Source organism: Lissotriton vulgaris, chromosome 1_1, assembly GCF_964263255.1.
Source record: "Lissotriton vulgaris chromosome 1_1, aLisVul1.2, whole genome shotgun sequence".
Lineage (NCBI taxonomy): Eukaryota > Metazoa > Chordata > Amphibia > Caudata > Salamandridae > Lissotriton > Lissotriton vulgaris.
Window position 1 is genome coordinate 1,043,593,117 of NC_141685.1, and position 27,479 is coordinate 1,043,620,595.

The following is a 27,479-nucleotide window of genomic DNA, read 5'->3' on the forward strand; positions in this document are numbered from 1 at the left end:
CAGCTTCTGTTGGTGTTTGTCCGGCTTGCCCATGTTTGCGGGTGGGGAGACCGCCTTCCTGCACGTGGACCCCGATGCCCTCGTATGTCTGGTCGCTGACGCCGTGGTGAACCCCACCCTTGGGGTGTCTGCCGCCGAAAAGATCGTCACAGCGCTAAATGCACAGGTGGGCAACGAGGTGAAGTGACCGTATGCTGGCTGTATGCTGACCTCACCGCCGTCCAACAAACCCCCTCCGCTTAGTTGGCTTGTGGCCTCTCAGTCGTGCAGAGAAGACGACCCAGTGTGGCAGCTCGCTGTGCAGCTGATATCTCGGGCCTCCCTGACCCCACAGGTGGCGTGTTGTCTCGATATGGCCAGCACCTTCCCTCCACACGCAGTATTTGTCAAGCAGTCGTCGCAGCAGGTGTGTCGCTTCTGTAGGCCCAACGTATGCCAGGTTGCAGTCTCTCTTTCCAGCCTCAGCGGGCCTGCAATGCCGGGATCTGCGAGCTCCCGACCAAGAGGGGCGGCCACGCACGTGGTCGCTAGAGAGCCCCCGTTATTTACGTCAGCAACCAATCCTGGCGCCACAACATGAAGCACCGTCTCTCATGGGCTGATGGGGCAGGGCAGCGGCGGCCACAGGTCCCTGATGGAAGGGCGAACCCACGCAGAGCTTCAGGCAGCACCGACAAGCGCAGACTGTCCGCTGCTCACAATACTCGCCGCCATTATCCAACACCACCTAACCTGTAGGAGCGTGGGTATGCCCCCCCTCTCCGCTCGCGCTCAGCACTGCCCTCCACGCTGGGCGCACAGCAGCACGCTGTTCTCTCTTCCGCTGTACCGGGCCACCGCCAGGGTCGTGGTACAGCCACCGTAGCTGGAGACTAGTCGGCTATGCCCGCGTTTTTTGAGCTGCGGCCGCCATCTTGTCAGGCAGTGACTCCAGCGCCTGAATGTGGGTCCCTGGCGCACCGCAGCGCGACAGATTATGATGCAGGGGCAGCTGAGAGGCCAGTCCTCAAATCCCTACCTCCGCTACGCTTCTGCGACCTTGGACTGTAGATCGGTGACTGTTTGCTGCCAAGCTGCTGTGCTTATGTCCCAATGCGGCGGCCATCTTGTCAGGCGTCCGGACATCTCGCCCTGATCATCCGCAAATTGTGGGGCAATCTCTGTCCGCCGGGGGCCGTTCCTCACCGCATTACGAGCCCCAGCACTTCCCACATCTGTTTAGGCGTCCGGGGGCCCGGTGGCTGGGGTGAGACCGGCGAGATCCACCAGAGTTGCCGATCGCCCGGCGGAGCTGCTTCTCAGGCAGCCATGTCGCCGTGCGCCCCCTAGCGCCTCCATAAAGGATGTTTAAAGGTTAGTATGCTGTCAAGGGAAGCGTGAGAAGAGCCCTGCGCAACTTTGTCTATGATTGTTAATTATGTGTGCTAATCCTTTTTTGTTAACTGAGAGCCAAAGGAAGTGGTGGGTGTTTGTCTGGACAGGTTGTGGTGGCAAATCTGGGAACCGTGTCCAATGGGCAGGAGGACTATTGCAGACTCTAAATTACTAAGTGATGGTGTGTTTATTAGTGCCTTGGGGTGTAAAAAGGGCATGTTTTTCTTATATTAAGTACCTTGCAGCATGCTGCTGTGGTGTTGGTTGTGATAAATTACTCCATACCACAGAAGGGTTAGAGAGATGTCAGGTTTTTTGGCTGAAGATCAGAAACTAAAGATGCCAGATGAAAGTGGCTATAACTAGGTAGTAAGGTGTGTGCAGAGGAGGAGAGAAAGTAAACGATCACGTTTTAGGGGAGTTTAATATCAGCGCCCAGGGACTATCCGATGTCGCGTAGCAGTGAGGCAGTCAGTGATCCATGCGCTTGGAAAGAGGATGAGAAAGACGTTTTTTGTATCAAAATTTGAAAGGTGACAGGGAAAGATGAATGAGGAGTTCATGTCACCATGAAAGGTGGTGAAAATGGAGTATAGGAGTGGATCTATTATTGGCTGTTGAAGGACTTCAGCTGTTAGACGATTCATCTGTGATCTCTTGGCATCTCATTCTCTTGAGAAGGAGTGGTCTGATAAATAGGAGTAAGCAGGGCTTTAAGTGGGCCGGGTCTCAAGGGGTCTGAGCACCGGCAGTTTTTTTCAGGGGGCCTCGAAACGGGTCTCTATCGGGCTCTGTTTTGAGCCCTGACACAGGCAGCCCGTTTTTTTCCCTGACTGCAATGACCGCTGTTTGCTCTAACTGCAGTCCGGGAAAAAGTGCCAGGGCGCAAAACAAAGCCTGATAGAGACCCGTTTCGAGAAAGCACCAGGCACATGGATGTGCGTTGCTCACACTGCTCACTTCTCAGTAGTAGAGAAGTTACAGCATGACGTCATGCCAGGTGAGCGTTGTGGGGGAAGGGAAATCCTTTAAGAGTCATTTTCTTTCTGGATTTCCCTTCTCTTGCTGAAACTCAGGAGCAGCAACATTGTGGTAGGGTCACCAGGGATTTAATTGGAAGCTTTGTCAATATTATATACAAGTCATAGTTGCAGCTTATTTATCTTCTGCAAGTAATAACCATTGACAAAGCCAATATCCCTTACTTAATGTAGGTATGATGTTACTTGTATCAAATATCTGGATGCAATGACAGAAACAGCAAAATACAAGTCGGGTGGCACACTATGCTCAGCACAGATTTTTTCCGTAGGGGATTTAAAGCCACGCCCCTAATTACACTGACCACGCCCCTTTGAAAGACCCCCCAGTTTTTTCATCCCACTTAAAGCCCTGGGAGTAAGACACCGGGGCACATTAAGCAGCGCCTGTACGTTGTCTGCTTTCCATTTCCAGTAGCAAGGGGCAGGCAGCGAGGGAGCTTTTTTATGTTCACCTCCAACTGGGCCTAAGTTAAGGTTCCATCTGTCCTCCTTTTGTCTGAATATCCTGACTGGGGGCGTCCTGGAACCTGACACTTAAATGTAAATGCCACGGAGGGGAAACAAAGGCACACAGGTTGTTATCTCTTCACAGGTACTTAAGAGAGGCATGCTTTTGCCTTTGTTCAGTGCCTGTATATAAGAGATGTATGCACCATAAGAATGTCAATAATCAATGTTCAAGAGGAGTTACATGAGACAGTGAGGGTTACAAGATGTAGGAGTCACATGTCCTTCATAACTCACTGTGCTATATTACAGGGATTCAAATATATGAGCTGCAGGTAACAAAGGATCTCTGTGTACTTACCTGTCTACATAAAATAAGAATCTGTCATCTGCATGTTACATAAAGGGTTTTTCATGTGACACATTAACCCTCTACACTAGTTTAATTCAAATCTGAGACTTCACAAAACACAGATCTCTCCAACAAATGTGTTAACTTCCAGAGTTATCTCACCATTATTACTATTGCCTGAGATTTACTGGGCACCTTTACAGCAGATACCTTAACCCCATAACATATTTTAAGATGCAGACTTAACAGCCAGTTAAGCAGAACAGATCCACAGCCATGCTTCTCATTGTAGCCAATTTCTTTGTGGCAGGGATTAAAATAATAAATGTATTAGTTGAGGCCCAGATTTTGCGTCAGGATTGCGTCACGTTTTTTGGCACAACCTCTTTGCCAAATCTCATTTTTAAATCTCATAATGCGCTTTAATATACTCATGATATACCTGATATACATATGTGTGGGGTCGTAATATCTGATGTCACTTCTTGTGATGTCACTTCCAGTGAGGTCACTGCCTGTGATGTCACGTGCAATGAGGCACGTCGTGACATCATGCGCTGTGATGGGACGCGTCATGATTTCACTTGCATTCTGCCTAACCTAGTTAGTCCCCCCACTTCTGTTTTTTAGGACTTGTGTCCTGGGAAACATCAACGATGTTGTTTTCAGTAAGGGAAGTTAACAGCAGATTTAAAGCCGTGTGGGCAGGTTGCAGTTGAAACTCTTAATAAATATGTAGGTAAGGGAGATAAGCACCTGGGAAGAGAGGGCCAAGGGTTTCATTATTTATGGGCGAGATGGGGCACATGAAGATTTAATACAACTTTGTTAGGGGATGAGCTTCATAGCTGAAGCAGGGGATTAATCAGATAAGACATCAGAGTGGAGTTGGCATGAATGAAGTGAAGGAAGATAGAAGAGGGGCAATGAACCAAATAGGCACTTTGTCCCCGATTGTGCTGATTTTGTGTGAGAAGTATGTGCAAAGTCCTTGGCTGACAGAGAAGGTTGAGTGATGATTGTACGAAATAGGGAGACTAAGTTATTGATTGTATTTGACAGACCTTGGGCTGAGGTTGTGTGTGGAGGTGATATTTTGAAAGTCGGTGTGCTTTGCATTGTCTCGTGCTAAAGAGAGTGTATTTGTCACTTCTAGCTAGATATCACAATTTTCTAGTCCTATTTTTCCCTCTGCTTGTTGAGTGCACTTATCCTAGTTTTCCAGTCTCCCATCATGGCGGATAAAGGTGAAAAGGCGAGCCCCATGAGGGAACTGCGTATTCGCAAACTCTGCCTCAACATCTGTGTAGGTGAAAGCGGTGACAGACTGACCCGTGCAGCCAAGGTGCTTGAACAACTCACCGGCCAAACACCAGTATTTTCCAAAGCCCGTTACACAGTGCGATCCTTAGGCATCCATAGAAATGAAAAGATTGCAGTGCACTGCACATTCCGCGGGGCCAAGGCTGAGGAAATTTTGGAGAAAGGCCTTAAGGTGAGAGAAAACGAGTTGACGAAAAACAATTTCTCAGCCACCGGCAACTTTGGTTTTGGAATCCAGGAACACATTGATCTGGGAATTAAGTATGATCCTAGCATCGGTATCTATGGCCTGGATTTTACGTGGTCCTAGGCAGACCCGGCTTCAGCATTGCAGACAAAAAACGTAGGACTGGAGTCATTGGCGCAAAGCACCGAATTGGCAAGGAGGAAGCCATGCGCTGGTTCCAGCAGAAGTACGATGGAATCATCCTTCCAGGAAAGTGAGGCGCTCACAAATGTACACTTTTGTTATCCTAGTTTTCAGTAATCAAATGTCCTGTGTGATTCGAGATATGGACGTGGAGGGAATATGGTTCAGGGAGTACAAGGAATAGTGAGTGTGAGAAACACATTGAAGGGTACTATTGAACTGGTCAAAGGGTGTGGTGTGCTGAAGTGGTGTACGATTGTTGTGGAGTTTGTAAAAGAAAGCAGGAAAAGAGTCAGGAGCAGGTTTTCTACTGAAGATGATTTAGGGGTGCCTGGCTTGGGTGAAAGAAATATTGACTACAAGTTGTATCTCATCATGGTCAGAAGGGGAAAAATTAGTAGTAGGAGGTAAGTGTATTGGAGACTAGTAAGGGTCTAGTTGTTTGGGTGTGTGTGTGTGGGTGCATATGCGTGTTTATGTGGTAATTATTGTCTCATCTGTTAATAAGTGGGCAAAGAGTGTTCTGTATTTGGATTCTGAAGTTTAGGTTGAAGTCACCAAGAAGGATGCGGGGGATGGAGAGATCAAACAGCTTGATTGAAGTGTCGAAGAATGTTAATATGAAAGGTGGGTGACTGAGGTGGAGTGAAATTCGAAAGTGATGTAGCAGGTATTGTGGCTGATGCAACAGTGAGTGGTTTCCTGAGCACTGTGGAAACTTTTTCAGGAATCCTAATGCAGTCATGAATTATTAGGCTCATATTGTATCAATCAGTGCCTTTTACCACTGGTGTCAGGGGGTTAGCTATGGACTCAAAACTGAGCACCATGTATTCCCATTTAGTACTCTCAGGGTAGTGAAGTTGAGCGAAAAATCCAAGACTTACTCAGGAAAGTGGTGTGGATTAGAGACTCAGGACTCAATAGAAACCAGGTGACAAATTATAATTTGCTATTCATTAATCCTATAACTTTGCCTAGTTTCCAAAATGTAACCCCGGATCGGTTGGTAGAGCTTAGAAATAAGATACAATCTGGTTCCCCCAATGACCCTTGCCCCACTAGGATACAAAAAGATCTCCTGACACATTTTCCGGATATCTTTCTCACCCTTCTCAACACCTCTCTTGAGCAAGGGGTGGTCCCACGCACCTTTAACCCCTTGAATGCGGCGCAAATTTCCACGGTGTGCGGGCATTTTAATTAGTAGGCGGGATTCGGACGGCCGGGGTCCGTCCTCCTCACACGCCCACTGTGACGAATGACGGCTACTGCCCGTCACGAGCATGCAAGGGGTTAAAGAGGCTGTGTTGGTCCCACTGCAAAAGAAAGTAGGAATAGATCCCTGTCTAATGACCAATTACAGACCAATATCCCTCCTCCCATATCCGGCGAAGATACTGTAGGCACATGTTGCGAAACTCCTCTGTGCCTTCATTAAAAAAACTAACTTCCTGGACGGCCATCAGACTGGCTTCAGACCATCACACGCCACTGAAGCAGTTATCTTGAGTGTAGTGGATGATCTGAAAGAGGGTGCAGATAGGGGGTGAACACAGGCCCTGGTTTTATTTGACCTAGCCGCTGCATTCAACACCGTGGATCACACCATATTAGCGGATAGAAAGCAAACGGCGGGCCTGGGGGACTAGGCTCTGGACTGGATGCTCTCCTTCTTAGGGGATTGCACTCAGTCTGTTAGGCTGACCCCTTTCGCCTCAGCTTGGGTCAACGCCACTTGTGGTGTACCACAAGGCTCATCTCTCTCCCCACACTTGTTCAACATCTATATATATTTCCCCTGATTCATGCTCTGCAAATCAGGGGAGTGAAGGTATATAACTATGCAGCTGATCTTCCCGATTGATGAGACGGAGGAATGTAAGGAATTCTTCCAACACACTATGCTCTTTATTAAAGACTGGATGAGTCATAACTATTTCAAATTAAACTCAGATAAAACTGAGATAGTTATCTCTAATAATAGACTCGATCAGTGGACGCCAGCACACTGGCCAGCTGCATTGGGTCCTCCACCCACCCCCAAACATTTGGTTAAAAGTCTGGGGATTAAATTTGATGCTAAGTTATCCATGCATGAACAGATCAACCTGGTTACCTCTTCTGCGTTTACCATCTGAGGACCTTTAAGAAAATCAGGAAATTCTTCAACAGGGAAGCAAGCACGGTTATCATGATGGCCCTGATTATGTACAGGCTGGATTATGCCAACGCCATCTACTTAGGGTTCCCTGCTAATCAGACCCATAGGCTGCCGCTAATTCTAAACCAAGCGGCCAGGCAGGTCCTTCAGCAACATAGACACTGTCCCATCAAACCACTTCTGAAGCAATTACATTGGCTTCGGGTAACTTAACGGTGCATGTTTGAGACAGGCTGCATGGTCTTCAACGCACTTAGCGAGAAGGGCCCCAAATTTATATCTGCTAAGATCTCAAGGTATCTACCCAAATGGAATCTCAGATTGACCACTATGTTTATGGCGAGTATTCCAAGATTCAAGCACAAGAGAACGGGTGGCTCCCGCTTCTCTGTTCTCTGCCCTACTCTTTGGAACTCCCTTCCAATGGACATTAGACTAATATCTGAGTACACCAAATTCAGGAAACAACTGAATACATGGTTGTGCACTCTAGCCTATTGTTAGTAGTCCTTAGGAAGCTTTTCCCTCCCCTCTTAGCGCCAAGTGACCTTTTGGTATGCGTGCGCTTAACAAATTCCCTAAACATAAACATATTTGTTTGCAAGACAAGCCTCTTGGAACAATAGCACCATCTAACGGCCTGACCGAAATACAGAAGTGATGGTGCGCTCACAGCAATAACGTCAAGTCTTTAATGACTCCTCAATGGCTCTCATATTTATATTATTTCCGAAGAAAAACCCTGGTTCCATATATCATCTGTGAAACTCTCAAGCATGGTTCCATGCCTTGAAGAGACCTCAACTTTGTGGGGCGTAATTGATTTCCAATTCCCTTGCAATGCCTGCCTTTGTTATCATAAGTCTCAGGGAGGCAGACCTCGTTAGGGATGACTAAGAAATCCCTTGTGATGTCTCTGGGACTCTGGCATCTAATAGTTAGAGTATTCATTTAATTTGCTATTGCATCCCAAAATATCTGGGTTACTCTACATCAGCAGATATTGTGTATTAATGTATCCTCCGCTTGTCCTCATTCTAGACATCTGTCAGTATACTTGGGCTCATCTTGTACAGTCTGCTGTTACAGTATCCTTTGTGTACAAATTTCAGTTGGACTAATAGTAGGTGTAGATGTCGGCATGGGTCTAATAGCTACCTCTCTTGGGTGGATGAAGGTAGTATTCCAATGTACATCTTCCAATAAGCCAAAGTCCCTTTTCCATGCATCTGTAATATGGTGTAGGTCATCAGCATAGTACTTGTTACAGTCTTATAGATGTCCACTATTGCCCCCCTGTTTAGTTTATCTGAAAGAGCCCTCTGTTCCAACGGGCATTCTTTTGGTAAGTTAGGACAGTGTATGTATGAGACATGCAACTAGGGCATGCCTTAGGTGCACGTATTTACACTTCTGAGGTTAAGACGTCCTGTATCTACCTAAAGGAAGGTCTTCTTTACATCTTCCCCAAACAAATCACCTGTTTTAGAGATGCCTACAGTATCCCATATGCTGAAGCACTGCTTGTTGGGTACATCCTCCAACACCATGCCCACCCATTGTAGAGTCTCCCTCTTGCCCTCCCATGCTAGACTGTGAATGTAGTGGTGTAATGGCGTAACAAGAGTAACTCAAAATTCCCAAAATTACGCAAAAGACACCAGCCTAATTTCAATTTCACCTAGGCCTAGCTAATAGGCCCAATAGTACAGCTGTACGTTTGGCAGTGCAACACCACCAGCATAGACAGTTATATATAGACAAACAATTGTTGATCATTTTACACACTTGTTAAACCATGATGTTAGTGACTTGTATGAGAGTAAAAGAGGAGTGCATTTTACATTTTATTTCACCCAATATTAATATTTTTGAATGGTACCTCAGATCAGCACCAGGACACCTGATGTTCCTGATGCTTGATTCAGATTTAGAACTTGCAGCATTTATTTGTGGGTTCAAAGTCACAGCGGAAGGTAATGATCATGTCTGGAGCATACACCTACGCACAGTCGAAAGCCATGTTTATTAGGCGTAGATGCAATTAATGTAAGACAGAGTACAATAACTAGTAGCATTATAAACCACATGCAGTTACATTAATATAAGTAAAGCTCCATGGTCTTTATTTTTCTATTTGGGTACATAAATATAGTTGGAAAATAGTGTGTTAGCTTTCTGCACATATGTTTAACAATGCAGAAATACAGAAAGTTGGTCTTTTTTCAGTGGCTTTTCTTGCTGTCAGTGATGACTGAGAGTCCATCATCTGAGCAGACTGACAGAATGCGAAGTTTAAAAATGCGACATTTCCTTAAATACCGGCTGGTGTGCATAGGTCTTTTTACTACAATGCTAAAGAATATTGTTGTATTTATTGCTGCTTATAGTGCTTAAGTCCGACAAGCCTCCAGATCAGAGCATCCACGTGTGAATAGAATATTCGGCGAAATAAATGAGGAAATCTACTTGATGAAACTTAAGAGTTTTAAAGAGTGCAAAATCAACATGGATAAAATCTATGAGATGACCAAAAAAAAAATATTAATATATAGACGCTAGTAAAGCTAAAACAACACATACCATAAAACCGTGAGCTTAAATATAGGTACCTGGCACCTAGTAATGAAGCATTACTGGGCTCATTAGGTCTGCTGTTTACAATAAAGCTATTAACAAAATAGGGCTGGCTCTGATCAGTAAGGCTGAGCCTAATAAATGTAACAACAAAGAGGGAATGCCAATACTGATATGTTTTTTTTTAAAAAAGATTACTTATACCAAAGTGCAGACACCGGATCAGTACCTTAGGTGGCTATAAAATAGCTGTTTATTCACAATAATTCAACAAACGGTGGACAATTTCCAATTTTTTGCGCCTTTACAGGTTATATTCTTAACAAACAATACAAATTAGGACAAAAAAACAGTAAAAAGTTTCAACCATATCATCACTTTCCAAGCGTATCACATTCACACCACTCTCATTCCGACATATATAAAATACACAATAGATCAAGAAGAATAAATTGGGAAAATGTAGGGTCAACTATACAGTTCTAAAGAAATTGTTGGAATTACACTATGTACATTGCTATCATTTCATTTTTGATTTTCACTTGTCAAACATAATATAAACACTCAATGGGTGTATGAGCACAACACCAAGTGCCAAACCAGTAAACACCAGGATAGCACAAGTTGACCCTAGACGGTCTACGCGTTTCGAATCCTTACTAATCACAGGATTCTCATCAGGACCATAAAACGCTCTATCAGAAGAACAAACGGAGATTAAGATTTACTCCTTCAAAGAAGAATTTTCATAGAAGGCAAATTTCAGTCTTCTTAACCAAGGCGCTGCCCGCTGGGGAGCCCCGGGCGGGGGACGTGGTAGAAGCCCGTGTGTAAATCAACCAGACTTTAGCCAAAGGTAGCAGCGTTGAAGAGAAATCGGCACGCCGGCTATCGTTAGTTCGCCGAACCGAACGCCGTGAACAAACACTCTGTCAAAGGCGGTCAGGAACTCATCGCTTACCATATGTTAGCATCACTGCCACTCTACTTTGCTGACTCCTAATAGGCCTTAGCGGGCCCTAGATCACTCCCTTTTCTGTCTCCAGTGCATAGACCAATCACAGATTGACTAATCTTAATTAATGCCCATCCACCTCTCGCCCTGTGATTGAGGTACTATTTTTTTTTTTATTTCGCATTTTTACTATGGCGCAAACTCGACCCGACTCCAAGGTATTGGAGCGCTTTAGATTGGCACCAGTTATCCTACAAGTTCATATTCATTTTTTAAGACACTGGGGACATTAAGTGATTTATCAAAAATCACAAGAAGTGGGGTGGACGCAAAAACTCCAACTTTGTTCCCCACCTCCGAAATTGGCCATAACGCCATATCCTTCTTCTCACGCTCCCACCCACTCCTCCATTTTGTTTATAAATAAAGGGGGAGTACTGGACCCAGAAGGTTGTATTGGAGCCCTCACCGACTGTGCCCAATGCGCACGCGCGCTCTCTCTCTCTCGCCACAAAATGCCACTTCACCTCACTCCACTCAATGCCAATCCATGTCACACAATGCCATTCAGTGCCACACAACGACACTCCAGTACAGTCCACACAATGCCAAAAAATTCCACTCCACACAATATCACTCTGCTCCACTACACACAATGTCACTCCACTTAACGCCACTCTACTCCACACAATGCCATTCCACTTCATGCCACACATTGCCATTCCACACCACACAATGCCACTCTACTCAATGCTGCTCTACTCAATGCCTCCCCACACAGTGCCAAACTCCACACAGTGTTACTCCATTCCACTCCAATCCTCCAAAGCCAATACATCTTGCGGAGGCGAGATCTATTGGCCCTGTCAAGGCTTGTTTTTAGTTTGATAGAGTTTGAGCCATGCTTAACATTTAGTTCCCAATTTAGACGTGGAGGTACCACTGATAGACCACCGGTTAAGCCTCTGCTGTTGATCAATCCTCCTGGCGTCCATGTCAAACAAAGCTGCCCCTTTGATAGATCAGATGCAGATTTTCCAGGCCTAGGAGTGCCATGCAAGGCAAGGTATGGGGGACCCAGGCAGGGAAAATCAACCATGGCACCTGTGTGCACAGCAAAAGCTTCCTGTGCTTCAATGCCATTGTTCTTTTTTTGTTTCACGGAAACAAAAACCCAGCTTTCTGGGTTTTTTTCCTGGGAAAACAAGAACAAATGGCAATGAGGCCCAGCATTAATTTCTCACGAAAGTGCTTCCATTGTGTTGGGGGAAGGACTTTAATCCGCTGAAGCGGCGTAAAACTGTAGAGGTAGATGGTCATCTGTTCAAGATGAGAGGAGGCAAGCAAGGCCTCCGCAGTTATGGACGCCTGTCGGACCTAGTGGCGGCTCCTCCGGAAAAATTAAATGACAATAACACAATGTTATTATAATTTTTTTTTAAGTGCGAGCCAGGTTAGTGTGGGGCAGTCTTAGCTGTCAGAGAAGTGGGAATAGGAAATTTGTGCACTTAAGTGCGCATGACGGTTTGGACGCCCGTCTTTGGCTGCCCAAACATTCATGCGCACTTAGCATGTTCTCCACCGGGCTCTAATGAACAGCCTGGGTTCAGAACATGCACAGGCTCCCACTGCTGTCTGAGTGCCGAACCAGGCCGCTCAGACCAATCATGACACTTCTGTCATGCTGGTGACAGCAGCAGCATGATTGACTTAAGGTAGCCTGCGCGCTTCCTGCTTCCGGGAGTCAAGAGGAGAAGCGGAGGAGAGGTGATGGAGGAGAGACAGCGGCTGTGCAGAGGTAAGTGTTATATATTTTTTCACTTCCTGCCCCACCATCCCCATTCCGTACCAGCCTCCAGTGGTCAGACCACCACCCAGGGTCAAATGACTCACTAGGTGTTAAATGCATGACTTTGGTGGAGGTTAAAGACAAAGGTCTTTAGCATCTTACATATAATAGATAACAGAAATCTTGCCTGGTGCTATACTCTCAGATCATTGGTTACCTTTCAGTGTCAAAACTTCATGAACCAACCACAAAATATAACTGATCATCCGAGAGACAATATAACGGTATAAAGGTGTTGAACTGTGAACATTTCGAAGAAATTTCTTTTTATTGCCACAGATGAACATTCATCTGTGGCAATAAAAAGACATTTCTACGAAATATTCACATTTCAGCTAATCAGTTATACTTTGTGGTTGTCTTCAGTATCTTGGGTACTCTGCTAACCACATCTCTCACCCAGATAACCTAGCATCTTAATGTCATTGTCAACATAAGTTGAACAAACCCTATCATGCGACAGTAAACGCTTTTTAAGTTTACTAGTTCTAGTTGGTTAGACTATTAACAGCATATAAATGTATATTTTGGCACATAATTTGCGTCACACCATTCACGGTTATGATTATAAATAAATATAAATATGGCAAAAAGTGTAGAGGAAGAGCTAGTTGAATAAAATACAAATTGTTCACCTCTTCCAGTCTACTCATCCCTTAATATTGATTCATTTAATTGTAGCTCTGTAGAATGTAGTATGCTTGGTGCAATCACAGCGCGTGTTTTCTATGGCTTTGGAACATGCACTGCTAGTCGAATTATGTGTGCCGCGTGTTCAGTGTAGAAATGATACAGCAGGTACACTGCTCCATGAGTTCCAAGTTCCAATATCGGCCGGGGTAGATCCCTGTGGGGCTCCACAGGAACCCTGAGAAACCCGTCTAATAGTATAGATAATTTAGACAGTTTTGGGCTCGAAGAACAACTGCATAACATAGAGGCAGGCATGAAAATTATATTGGCCTGGCCAAGACGCCAAATTTCATGATCAACAGAGGTGGAACCATAAGCTTTGGCGAGAGTATTTCCTTACCTGGAAGAAAGGATCAAATTGAGTGGTTTGCTGTTTGCGGGATCACCCACACCACACTCCTGTACATCTTTCATGGGAAGGATGCTTCCTTTTGAGTGCGAAATAACTTTTTCTTTGACTCTCTGTAGCCAAATTGGCCCTGCAAGCAAAGATGTTGGTGACTCGATTGTTTTATGTTTTTTGTTGTAAAGCATTTATAAAGCAGAGTCTGTCATCCCCCTACAGGGATATTATGGTGCTAACCAGCAAAAAACAAAGACAGTAACATCATTCTTAAAAACCTAGATGATATCCCTTCCACCCACAGTGAGGTATTCATTTTTGAGAAAATAACCAAATCTTCCTCGTTTTGCTGAACCTGAGAAAATGTGCGTCTTTCCTCATTTGTGCTGAAAGTGTATTTAATCTTTAGGCCACCACGACAATGGGAAAACTTGGCTGCTCAGCAAAGAACGAAGAAATCGATTGGATTGGATGTTGAAGATTGAGAAGGGTGGTACCAGTGGCGTAGCGTGGGAAGGCCACAGGGGCGGTTGCCCCGGGCACAACATTCTTTGGGGGCGCAAAATTTTAAATGAAAACAAATTTGTACTTCAATTTTTTTTATTTTTACATTTTGCGCCATTGAGTGCTAACTGTCCACGGATTAGGGGCACAATACTGACCTTACCCTGGGTGCTGGCAAACTGCACTACACCGCTGGGTGGTACCATTTGAACCTGATTGACAAAAACAAGCAACTTGAGGAATGAATAGCTTTATGCACCAGGCAAGTTGATTTGGAAATAAGACACTCTTTATCATGTAGCTAAGTAAGGGAGGCTACAGCATATGATCTCCAGCTCTTAGGCTTAGCGTCAATCTTGCCACATATTTCTGAACTAGTAGGAGCTTATGAATCAGACAGTCAGGTAACTCGAGATAGATGGCATTGCAGGAATGTAGTGGGCTAACATAAACGCCTCGAGGATCTTCACCTTGTGGAAGAAAGAGGACAGATGGAATATTTTTTTCAAAGTATGAAGTTGGAAGAGGCAAGATGTAGCTACTGATTTAACCTGCTCTCACAGAGTTAAAGCTGAGTCCATTTTAATTCCAAAAATTTTCAGCAAGGGAAATGGGAACGGTTTTGGACCTAATGTGGCAGACCAGAATGCGGGATTCCAAAATGGCGTTGCTCTTAAGAGTCCAATGATCTCCGTTTTACTTTCACTAAACCTTAGATGGTAATTGTGCATCCATTGTTCGATCTGTGAAAGACAGGAAACAAAGGGGCATATTACCAACAACTAGCGATAATTATCGCTATGTTGGCTTAGCGGGAATATTACTATCGCCGCCCTTCACCTGTTTTTATCGCTGAGATACCTTGCTATTAGCAAGGTTTATCTCAGAAGCGATAAAAAACAGGCGAAATGCGTGAATATCGCTGTCAATACAGCGATATTCAGGCATTACTGTGACAATGCTCTTAGCCATGTTATCCACCTCTCATTGGATAACATGGCTAAGAACTGGTCAGGGCAGGCATTAGCTTTTGGAGATATTCGCGCTTAGCACGAATATTTCCAAAACTATGTCTGTGTTGATCATAGGCGATAGCGATTGCTGCGCTGACATTTTGGCACGCCCACTTTGCATGCCTTTAGCGATAATTATTGCTGACATGCAAAGCGGGTCCCAAAATGCCCGCTATTGCTAACTGGTGTTAGCGACAGCTTGGTAATAGGGCGATAAAATTATCGCTGCTTTAGCGGGAAAAAGTCCAGCTAAAGCGGCGATTATGGCCTTTGGTAATATGCCCCAAAGTTTTGTAGGCATATCGATCAGAACTTTATTATGATCTTGGTATCATAGGCATACAAAAGAGGCCAACCCTTGTGCTGGAATTAACTCAGTCAGTGGGGTCATGTATAGATTCCACAAAGCGGGGACAGTGTTTGTCCTTGGGGAACCCTACAGCTAACAGCAGGAATTGTAGATGAATTGGCTTAAAAAGATCCATCTACTAAAAAACAGCACAACCACTCCTAAGCATAGCTTTTGAGAACAAGTTTTCCCAGGCGATGAAGAACAATTCAATGGTTCACAGTGTCAAAGGCTGCTGAAAGGTCTAACAAAATCAATGCAACCGGGAGATTTGCATCCGCACATCTGCTAAGGTCCTCTAGTGCAAAAGCCACCACTTCTTTGTTACCTCAGGGCAAAAACCCCCTGAAGAGGATGCAGGGAATTGTTGTCCCAACGAAACCTGATGTCTGAGGGAACACTTCTTTCTAATCATTGTGCCAAATATGGCAACTGCAAAGTGAGGCGATAGCGAGCCAGACCATCGGGTCGAATTTTATTTATTTATTGCATTTCTATAGCGCGCTATCACCTGACAGGCATCTTGGCGCTCGTAACTTAGTCAAATAACCTCCGCAGGACCTTACTGTAGCTAACCCCTAGTGCTTAGGAAATAACCATGTTTTTAGATTCCTTCTGAATGGCAAGAGATCACTGATTTGTCTCAGCTCAAGAGGTAAGGTGTTCCAGAGCTTTGCCGAAAGTGATTCCAAATGATCTACCCCCTGCTCTGACTTTTTTAAATCGGGGGATTTTTATCAATTTTGCCCCGGATGAACGTAAAGTTCGACCAGGGACGTACCATTCAAATTTGCGTTGAAGGGTGATAGGACCCCTTCGATGCAAGGCTTTAAAGACTAGGCAAAGTGATTTGAACTTAATTCTTTGTATCACAGGGACCGTTCTAGCTCCGCCAAGGCCCCAGAAGTGGAGGTCCGTCTCGACCAGCCTAGTATCAACTTAGCTGCGGTTGATTGCATCCTCTGCATCCTGTCCAGTAAAAATTTTGGAGATTCAGGGGGCAGAGCATTACAATAATCAACTTGACTAAGTATGGTGCTCCATGCTATCAAGGAGCGCGCCAGGTGGGGTAACAGAGGAAAGATCTTCCTAAGAGAGCGAATAATGGCCAAACAACAGCTCACCACTTTCGTGACATGCGCCTCTAGAGGTTGGGGGATTCTGAAGGCCAAAAAATACTGGGCAGCACAGAGGGAGTCTTGCCAATGGCACAGTAAAGCACCTCTGTTTTAGCTACATTAAATTGTAGTGAAGTTTCCCTCAGCCGTTGTGACATGTCTCGCAGGCAGCTAGGAAACCCCTCTAAAGAAGTTGACTGCACTCCCTCGAGGGAGAGAATTAATTGTGTGTCATCCGCGTAATTAACGATCTTGATGTCATAACGCTTGATGACCGCCATCAGGGGGCTCATGTAAATATTAAAAAGAATAGGGCTAATGGCCGAGCCCTGTGGCACGCCATGTGAGACACATGTATAGGCGGATTGATAGGGGGAGAGACACTGCCTGCTGCCTACCTGACAAAAAGGAGTGGAACCACCTAAGGGCACAACCCGTCACTCCCACCTCTCTCAACCGACTCGGTAGGATTTCGTGGTTAACCGTATCGAAGGCGGCAGACAGGTCAAGCAGAATAAGAACTGCTGCCTGACCCCTGTCTGCCCGCCCCCGAAGCTCACCCATCATGGTGACCAGGGCCGTCTCGGTGCCGTGAGCCGGCCGAAACCCAAACTGCTCCTCCTCCAGGAGCTTAGCTTGTTCTAAGTATGTGGACAGCGTGCCACTCACCACCCGTTCTACTATTTTGGCAGGAAAAGGAAGGAGGGATATGGGTCTGAAATTTTTAAGACATTCTGGATCGAGGGAAGGCTTCTTAAGCAGTGGTGTCACCAGTGCCTGCTTCCACTGAAACTGCACCACTCCACCAGTGAGAGACTGGTTACAAATCAGGCGGAGCGAGGGAAACAGCTCTGCCCCAAATTCTTACAAGGCAACGGATCCAGGGGAGATCCTGATACAATACTGTCCACTACTTTACAAAAGTCCTCCGGCTCGAAGGAGGAAACTCAGAGAGAGAACCAAAGGCAACCCCCTCCGTATTAGCGCTTGCTACCACCGCGCCAGTATCTTCCTTGACAAGTGACAAAACGTTCGCCCCCGCAGGAGGGTAAGATGCCCTCCCCAGCTCCTCAATAATGTTGTCAACTTTATTATGAAAAAAACTGCCAAGGTTATCACAAAGCACCTGCGAAGGAAGAAACTAATTTTTACAGCAGTTTGGGTTGGTCAAGCTGTTAAGGATGTTAAAAATACTACGTGTTCTATTTGGAGCCTTGAGTATCTGGGAGGCAAAACAATGATGATGATGATGATGACTTCGATATTAAAGGTGTTACAGAAGCAACATTAAAGTCATTGGGAACTACAGCTGATGAGAGAGGGTCATTAATTGTAGCCTGTGGAAAAATAGAATCAAACTGGAATAATTCTTCAAAACTTTTGGCGGGAATAGCATCTTTAGGTGAATCAGGCAATTTGCTTTCCCGTACTAATTGTAGGGTGAAATCCACTGATATTGTTGTAGAGGAAATGTGTATCTAGAATAGATTTTCTTGTATCATCTATGGCACATTATTTCAGTCTTGTTTTTATCCAGGGCTGGACTGAGAACCAAAACCGGCCCTGGCAAAGTGCTCGGCCGGCCCCCTGGGGGTGCGACAAAGCTCTTTGCCGAGGCCGGTTTTCGGTGATTTTGTTACACGGCCGATTTTGCAGCTATGCTGCAAAAACGGCCCTGTAACAAAAACGGTCCCCAGGGCCCAAAACCGGCCCCCACGCTTGCGGCGCACCAGGGGATTGCCCAGTGCCCGCAACGGCCAGTCCGGGCCTGTTTTTATCCATTTTCCCTTGCCATATCATTAAAGTCATCGGGGATGGGGGGGGGGTCCTTTTGTGTGTCATGTAACAGGAGAAGCCTGACAATAACTGATTTCAGTGATACCCTGAAAAGACATCTCAGTTTGGCTCAACCAAGGCATAATCATCCTCCTGTGAGGGTTTCATCAATGCATTGCTGAGCATGCCTCCTACAAAAGAAAAGGTCACGAGAAAGCACCTCATACATATTTGTAAGCTGCACTGTATGCATACCTATCTCTCTCATCTTTCACCTCAGGTTAGCACCCCTGACCGTCTTGAACTCTCAAGTTAATATGCTGAATACTGTTGGGTTGTATAAAAGGGATCTAGGTGTTGAACCTGCGGTATCCCTGTTGTGCTTTGTGGATGCCCGTCGAAGCCAGCGTGAGATTGTAGTCTTTGTGCCCAACTCACAAACATTTTAATCTGAGTAGGTGTTATGTACTCATGTAATACTCCTGGTTTAATCCTCAACTGTAGGTGTAATTGGGTACTGGCCATTAACTTCAGGTCATTTAGGACATATTTGTTGCTACATTCCGAGTCTTGTGTGATGTGCCCACGGGTCAGTTTGTGGGTGACTGTGCTTACCCCTCTCTTTAGAACGGGCTTCCTCATTTCCTGAGAACCATTTCAAACCATCTACACTTGAGGAAAGTCTTGAAAACGTGGATGTTCGCCTCCATCCCTTCCTGTTAGGCAATGGGGCCTCAGGCTCACTATAGCAACAAAAAGAAATACACTGTTCCCCAAAAAGATGGGAGTAGCTAAACTAAGTAACCAAGCGAAGGGAGCAGCGTAAAGGGGAAAGGGGTGGTGGGGGGATTCCCCTTTCGGAACTGAAACCCTCACATGCCCAGCGAGCTAGGTGTAATGCTTCATCATATGGGTTTTGCTCCTCGTTAGACTGGTGCTGCAATGTCTAACGGGCACCCATAAAGGGACTCTTTGTCGGAGATCTTCTGTTCCTGCCAGTTGGTGCATGTGGGTATGAGGGCTTCAGGGGATGTGTAGACATGTGTGAAAATGGTCAAAGTTAAAAAAGGTTAGTGAGTCCACGGCAAACTTTATTGGTGTGGTTCACCACCTTACTAAAAACAGTGAGGCGACAATACACTCTGGTGCAATGATCCAGCAGTGTTTGATCTACCTAAAGGTCAACATGTTTCATGCTGTAAAAGCAATTCGTCAGGACCTACAGTGAATAAGTGCTACACAGTGAGGAAGGGGCAAATACTACCTTCCACTAGAAGTAGGAATGCAGGCCGGGGGGTCCTGCACAATCTGGGTGGGACCCTACTACGACCCAGGTGGGCTTCACCGGTCTTCTTTAGTGTGCTGGCACCAGGATAGTAGGGACCTGTCCGTCGGCCGGATCGCACCATAAACCTACCCGCACGTCAGGGTCAGGAAGAAGCCGGGGTCTCAGACTCACTGTCACTGCCTCTGGGATCAAAGTCTCGTATTGGGCGAAAGGTCTCACACTAGAAATGCCCACACGTAGGCACACCAAACTGGGTAGGAGTAAGAATGCAAGGCTGTTGTAGTAAGTGCTACGCAAACACTCATGTTAAGCTCATCTGGTATGCATATCATATAAATCCAGGCCTTTTGTAACAATGTTTTTGCTTTGGACAGAGCTGTAATTACCCTTTAACCAGTGAAAAACGCTTTCCATATATTTTACAACTACATTGGTCTATTTCAGCTGCAATTACGTTTTTCTGAATTTTTGTATCCACGCTTCGCTTTATTAACTAAACTTGGGCAGCATTAATCGTCGTCCTCAGTTATCTATGGGGCTCGTCCTCAGTCGTCCTCTTCCCCTGTCAGTTGCCCTCTCATCACTCCTCACCCTAACTCATCCGTCGTCCTCAGTCATCATTCATTTTCAGTTATCGCACACCTTCACCCTCCCTAAACAGTCCCCCTCTTCATTCACCAGCCTTCTAATGCATCAGTCATTCATCCGTTGCCTTTGAGATGGGAATGTTGCCTGCATGATGTACAGTCGTACCTCCTGCCCTCCATTCTCAAACTGCATACCTGTGATCCAGTTTTTTTAATTTAGGTCATGCCACACACTAATCCCATGTGGACACGTTGATCTAGGCCTGGTTTGATGGCAATGCTAGGTTCTGGACCAAGTCCTGAGCTAGAAGGTGAGCACCAAGCCCATTCTCATAGTGATAGGAGACTACCATCCCCGTCAGGGGTTTCATGCGTGGAACGCAGTGGTGGCAGCATACCATGTTAGTGAATTATGACTGACTGTTTGCCTGTGAGATAAGAATGCATGCCTACTGACCCAATCATCTAAAGTTCCACTGTTCACCATGATGAATCAGGAATCCTAAACGCGACACCCCATCTGTTTGTGCATATGCATATACTCTAGAAGCAATAGTGTGCCATGCAGTGCATTGTCTGTTTGCATGTATGCTAGACGCACTAGTGTTCTATGCAGGAGTGTTGCAGGCCAGGCCTACGGGTTGCATTGTGGAAGCCCACAGCCTGGCCAGAGTATAGGACGAGGAGAGGTTGCTTTTCTCCAGAGAGCCTATCTGTATTGCTGGCATCTCTTAGATGGGAGGGGCAGCACCGTTCAATATGGTGAGGAAAGAGGAGACAGACTTTCCTTAGAAGTGCCAGAGCCATTCCTGATACTTGGGGCTTGAAATAACTGATTGCAGCTGCCATTTTGTAGATCGCAGGGAACACAGGGTGATTCTTGCAGTATCTGTTGATAGGGACAAGATACAATAGGGAAAGGGTCACAGATTTTTGTCTTCTTTCCTGATCTTCGTGAGGAGGGATTGTAAATGACTGGGTGCAGCACTCTCGCCTTTTGTAAATTTGTAGAGGGTACTCTACCTGCTGGGAAGAACATCTGTGCAGAGGGAGGCCAGGCCTAGAAAGTAGCCTGGCCAGGACACATGAAAGAGGAACCGCTCCAACCCAATTCCAAAGAGCAGACTTGGAATACACATCCTATGTCTACAAAAGCGGTATAAGGATGTAAGCTCAAAACCTATCATTGTTTATTGTTGTGGTCACTTCTACTGAGAAGGGGTACTCAGCAGAGTACTGAGGGACTACAAAGCAGCCAAGAGTTGGTGTAGCACTAACAGCCAACTCCCAGAGTGAGGGAACATTGTCTGGAATCTACTGTGCATGGCGTAAGGTTCGTCCGACACAGACTTGTGAAGCAAGAGCACCAAAGGAATTGAGGTACTCCTGGTTCATGCAGTGTGATCATTGTGACATATCCCTGATGGAGCTGCCAGGCCTTTGGAGTGATGTGACCCTGTGCTGTACTTGTCCCAGTTTACAGAGCCATAGCAAGACAGGCCCAGGCCTCAACCCCCCGACTTGTGGCTCTGTAGCCCCTGCCTGCTGCATAGCCTCCTGACCAGGGTCTGACAGTTGTCCTGACACATCAGTCCTCATCGGTAAACATCGTTTACCACGAAGTTTTCACAACGCAGTACCTTTAGCACGCATCCCTTACAACGCAAGTCGTTACCACGACTTGCGCTGGAGGGCGCTAAAGGTTTAAAAATAGTTAATTTACTATCCCAACACCTTCCCTAGGGTCCATGGGGACTGGTGTTAGAATAGTAAATTATACTATTCGAAATCCGCACCCCCAACGCAAGTCGTGGTAACGACTTGCACTGTAAGGGATGCGTGCTAAAGGGATGCGTTGTGACGGTACGCGTTGTACCGTCATACATCCGTCCTCATCCTCACTCACTAGTCCTTGTCCTCAAGCCCCTATCATTATACTCACACATCAGTTCACCAGTATTCTTCAGTCACTAGTTCTCCTCACTTGGTCATTGCCCTTATTCATCAGTTACCCTCACTCAAAAGTTGTGGTCCTTGCTTATCAGCTGCACTTAGGCAGTCCTCTAGGTCCTCACTCACTAGATCTTATCATCACTCCCTTGTTGTCCTCCTCACTCTCCAGCCCACTCCTCTCACCACTCCTCAGCTCTAATCAGCTCTCCTTTTCATTGTGCTTCAAATAGATTTTCTATTTGGAACAGGGGCACAGCTAACATTGGTGCACCAGGTGCAGTGGCACTGGGAAACATTACATTCTTATATCTGATAGATATCTAGGAGCCGATTCCTTACCTAAGAATTATTACTAGGCGTCAGACTGGATCCGGAAATTTTTCATCAGTAGTATCCCTGTGCGTCTGTAAGTGGCATTGTTTTGCTCAGTGTGTGACATCATTGGCATCATCCTTGCCAGAAGTGACATGCGCAGTGCCTCTATAGGTGACACCCTAGCACGCTGACGTCACTTCCTTGCTTTTCACACCAGTCAGCGCAGATCCAGAAAGAGCTACCCCCAGTAATTTTTGACAAAATTCTTTTTTACTTTTGAAAAACTTTTTGGAGAATCATTCTCCTGGTGTGGAAGGGATGTCAACTAGGAAAGCTAGCACTAAGCCCTGTGGCACCTGTCACTGACAGATTGTTGGAGGGATGGTCGGAAGCAGAAGTGAGGAGGCCGTATGGGGTGAATACTGAGAGTTTTATTAAGGACAAAGTTATAGTTTGGGAAAAAATGAACAGTCCAGGAAATGAAATGGGGTTGGTTGAAATGGTAGTCTTGTGACACCAGGGCGCTGCAGTCAGCTTCCTCCAGAACTAGGGGAATTTGATGGTTGCTCTCTTTCTGTGGGTTGGTCAAGAAACCTATTACGGGTTTCCACTGCTGTGCCGGGATCTCGGAGTAGGCTCAAAAATAAAAGAAAGCAGCGGTCAGGATCTGGTGTCGCTTAAAATAGAATACTGTCACCAAGCCATGTGAGGGGGGGTTTGAAAGGTGAAAGTGGCACTTAAGTCGCTATAGAGGTTAAGGGGGAATATAGTGAGAGTATCACGAAAGCGGAAATATAGTGAGGGTTTTAGATTCAGGAGTGTTCGTATTGGGGTGGGTGTGCACAGGAATTTTAACAAAGCGGGCACATAAAGAGGCTTATTCTAGTGCTACCCGTGTTACCCGTTCTCCCCTGATTACCCCCCACCCGTATCCTTCCCACCTCCTCCCTAAATCTGTTGCCTGTCACGTACCTCTTGGAGCCACAACTCTCATGATTGTGGCAGCTTGTACATCCTCCTTGGATCCACCACTCTTCGGACCACGTCTCGGGGCTCTCCTCTTCGGTTCCTCTCGTTCCGGCATCCGCGTTGCTGTTCTGCAGCTGCTGGGTTCCTCGACGATCCTCTTCCGGGTTCTCTACTGCTGAAGCGCCTTCCGTCTTGTCGCTTTCCCTTTTCTGCCGCTCTTGACCTCCTACCACGCCTCCTGATTGGTCACCGAAGTTTTCTGTTCCGCCTCTCAGCCAGACTGCATCCAGGTTATTTCTGACGGTCTGCGTGAGGAGGGAAGAGTCAGCCATTAGCTGCACCAGTCCGAGTGTCTCGTGTTCTTCATGGAGGTAAGGAATCCACTCCGTGATTTGTGGGGTGTTATTGTTACTAGGGGGAAGTCACCAAGTGTCTTCCTCACACATATGTTGGTCACAGACTCGCATCTTGTTTGCCTCTGGTGCCTCAAGCGCAACCACGACTTAAAGATTTGAGGTAGTGATCCCTCAAGCTCCTTGACATGCAATACCGCTACTGTTTCAAACCTGGTCGAGAGAATGCTCCCAGGTTCAGTCACATAGCCCTAGATCTTCATTGCAAACAAAATCGTCTTCTGGTAAGTCCCACAAAAAGATGAAAAGCAAGAAGTCGAAGACATCTTTGACTTCACCCCTCGAAATGTATGGTGCTGATATTTGGGGAATTAGGAATGTGAAAGCAATCCAGGCGATGGAGGACAAGTTTCTTAGAAAAATTGTATGTGTCCCACTGTGGGCGTGGGAGGGGAGGTGGAAATGGGCTCGGAAACAGTAAGAGGCTGAGGACCAGAGTATCTCTTTAAACTGGGTTTTATTTTCAGGGTGCGCCGGGTTCGAAAGGTGAGTCTCTCTCGTGCAAACTCCAGGTTGTCCATAGTGGCGTAGTCTTCTGGGTGAGGTATCTCCTGTCGGACGTCTGCTACTTCTACTCCTGTACGCCGTCTCCGGACCACCAGGGAAAAAGAGACCAATAGAGGGAAGCCGTTAGTTTGTGGTCTGATACCGGCTTACCAGAATTGGGACCGAGTGGTTGTGAGGGAGCACCCGTGCTTTGTACAGGATGAACGTGCTCGTGCTCAGGGAGGAAGAGTGTGAGGAACGCGGGAGGGGTAAGGAGGGATGAAGGGTATGGGAACAGACACGGGAAAGGCACACACTGGGGTATCTACAATATTTACAAAGGGGTGCTCTTTTTCCCAACCCAGGCTGCCCAACGCCGCCGTACCTGAGAAAGCCACACTCCTCCCTCGGGAGTGTGGCACGGCGGAACACGGGGTCGTTGGCCTCCTGGCTCTCCTCCGCTCTTGTTTCTCTCGTCCTCTCCGTTTTCTCCTTTCTTCGTCTCCGGTTCCGCTTCTCCGCTTCCTTCTCCGACCTCCGGAGTGATGAGACACCTCCCATACAGGACTTCCTGCCCTTTGACCAGTCTGGAGCCTCCGATGTCAGAAGGGGGCGGAGTCTCGTCCCGATCGTCATACGCCCAGTTAAAGGCGCTGGGGTCATATTCACTGTCCCGTTCCGATAGGCATTCCCATTCTGCCCTCGGAGAGTCAGTCTGCGGGGAAGATGGGGAGTTAGGGACAGGGGTCCACCAGTTCTCAAGGCCTCCCACCCCGACCCCGTTACACTCCACCCCCCCTGGATTCTCCCGATCGGGGAGAACTGGTACCCCCGACAAATAGTCTGCATTGCCATTGTCTATCCCCTTTTTGTGCACTATCCTAAAGGAAAAGGGTTGGAGAAAAAGAAAACATCTAAGGACTCTGGAGTTCTGGGACATATTCTTTTGCATCCATTGCAGGGCGCATGATCCGAGTGTAGTGTGAAGGATCTCCCCTCCAAGTAGTACTTTAATTTGTCTACCGCCCAGCGAATCGCTAGGCACTCTTTTTCTACTGTTGGGTATTTGCGCTCCCTAGGGTGGAGTTTCCGACTTATGTAGAGGATGGGGTGTTCTAACCCGCCCTCCCCATCTTGAGACAGTAAAGCCCCCACCCCAGTATCTGAGGCGTCTGTTGCTAGAATGAATGGTTTCTCATAGTTTGGGGGAATCAACACCGGACTGGATGTGATGGCTCTCTTTAGTGTCTATGAAGCCCTTCCGGCTTAATCAGGTGGGGGTTTTCCTCGGTTGAGTTTAGCATTCTTTTTGAGGAGGTCCGTCAAGGGAGCGGCTATGTTTGCGAAGTTCTTAATGAACCGCCTATAATAGCAGATAAGACCTAAGAAGGCACGTAGTTCTTTCTTATTAGAGGGAAAGGGGGAGTTGGTTATGGCACGTATTTTCTCCTCCTGGGGTGCAATCACCCCCTCCCCCAACATAAACCCCAGGTATCTTACCTTGGGAAATGCGGCCCTTGACTTTTTGGAGTTAACATGGAGACCTGCCTTTTGTACGGCTGTGAGGATTCTGTCTATGTGCTCTAGGTGGTCCTCCCATGTCAGACTGAAGATGACTATGTCATCGAGGTACACCGAACTGTACTCGGTGTGGGGTGCTAATACTTTGTTCATCAATCGCTAGAACGTTGCCGGGGCTCCATGGAGCCCGAATGGCAACACATTAAACTCGAATAAGCCATCGTCAGTGGCAAAGGCTGTTTTATGCCTGTCGCTTTCTCGCAGTGGCACCTGCCAGTATCCTTTGGTCAGGTCTAGGGTCGTGATATATCTGGCTTCTCCTATCCTCTCTATCAGCTCATCCACTCTGGGTATAGGGAAGGCATCGAAGGAAGATATTGCGTTTAAAGCTTGGAAGTCCATACAAAACCGGGTGGACCCATCCGGCTTTGGGACCATCACTATGGGTGAAGCCCAGTTACTTCGTGATGGTCGTATGACTCTGAGCTGAAGCATGTCCCTGACTTCTCTCTTTACATCGGCTCTCCTGGCTGCTGGAATACGATAAGCTCTCTGCTTGACCACCTTTCCCTTTTCGGTCTCTATGCAATGTTCTGCTAGGTGGGTGCAACCTGGAGTATCCGAGAACATAGGGGAGAATCGTTGCAGCCTTTGTATGAGGTCCTTTTGCTCGGTCGCCGTCAACTCTGGGTTAATGGAAAGTTGTCCTAAAGTTGAGCTTTCGTCTCGTGAAGGCAACACTAGGTGGTTTGTTTTAGGTGGGGGACCTATCCATTTCTTCAATAGATTGATGTGGAAGGTCTGCTGCCGGTTGGGAGTGACCTGTACTCGGTAGGTAGTCTTGCCTATGGTCTCCGTGATCCTATAAGGCCCCTTCCATTCGCTCCTAAACTTTTGTGTGGAAGAGGGTAGAAGTACCAAGGCCCAGTCACCCGTGTTCAGTATCCTCCATTTCTTACCCTTGTCATAGTATTGTTTCTGTTTGTCCTGGGTTCTCTCCAAGTTGGAGTAGGCTCAGGTTCAGGAAGGAAAAAAGGGTTGCTGGGGAACATCCTAAGACTCTGTACCTTAGACTGGTCTCCGTGATCCTATAAGGCCCCTTCCATTCGCTTCTAAACTTTTGTGTGGAAGAGGGTAGAAGTACCAAGGTCCAGTCACCCTTGTTCAGTATCCTCCATTTCTTACCCTTGTCATAGTATTGTTTCTGTTTGTCCTGGGTTCTCTCCAAGTTGGAGTAGGCTAGATCTCTTAGTTTGCCTAACCTGGATTTTAATTGTTTGGTATACTCCAACAGGGATCTTTGATCCGCCGCCTCTTCCCTTTCCCAAGCTTCCTTGGTGATTTCCAAGAGCGATCTGGGCTGTCGCCCATAGAGAAGTTCAAAAGGAGAGAACCCTAGGCTGCTTTGTACTTGCGCCCGCAGAACATAAAGGGCCAAGGGCAACAACTTGTCCCAGTCTTTATTTTCTGCGGTTAACATCTTCTTGAGTGTGGTTTTAAGCGTACGATTGTATCTCTCGACCAGACCATACGTCTGTGGGTGGTAGGCCGAAATACGAATGTGCCGCAGATCTAGCATTTTACATACTTCTGCCATCATTCTGGAGACAAAGGGAGTCCCCTGATCCGTGAGGATCTCCCTAGGGAATCCTACCCTAGAAAACAACTCAATCAGTTTTTCTGCCACGTTCTTTGTA

The 27,479-nt window shown here is 46.5% G+C and overlaps 1 protein-coding gene and 1 pseudogene across 1 annotated transcript in view; one reads left to right on the plus strand and one right to left on the minus strand.

Moving 5' to 3' along the window:
* The window catches only part of LYL1 (LYL1 basic helix-loop-helix family member), a 260,018-nt gene that overhangs the window by 196,098 nt on the left and 36,441 nt on the right, over positions 1–27,479 (minus strand). The window lies entirely within an intron of this gene.
* LOC147748487 (large ribosomal subunit protein uL5 pseudogene) lies at positions 4,442–5,004 on the plus strand (annotated as a pseudogene).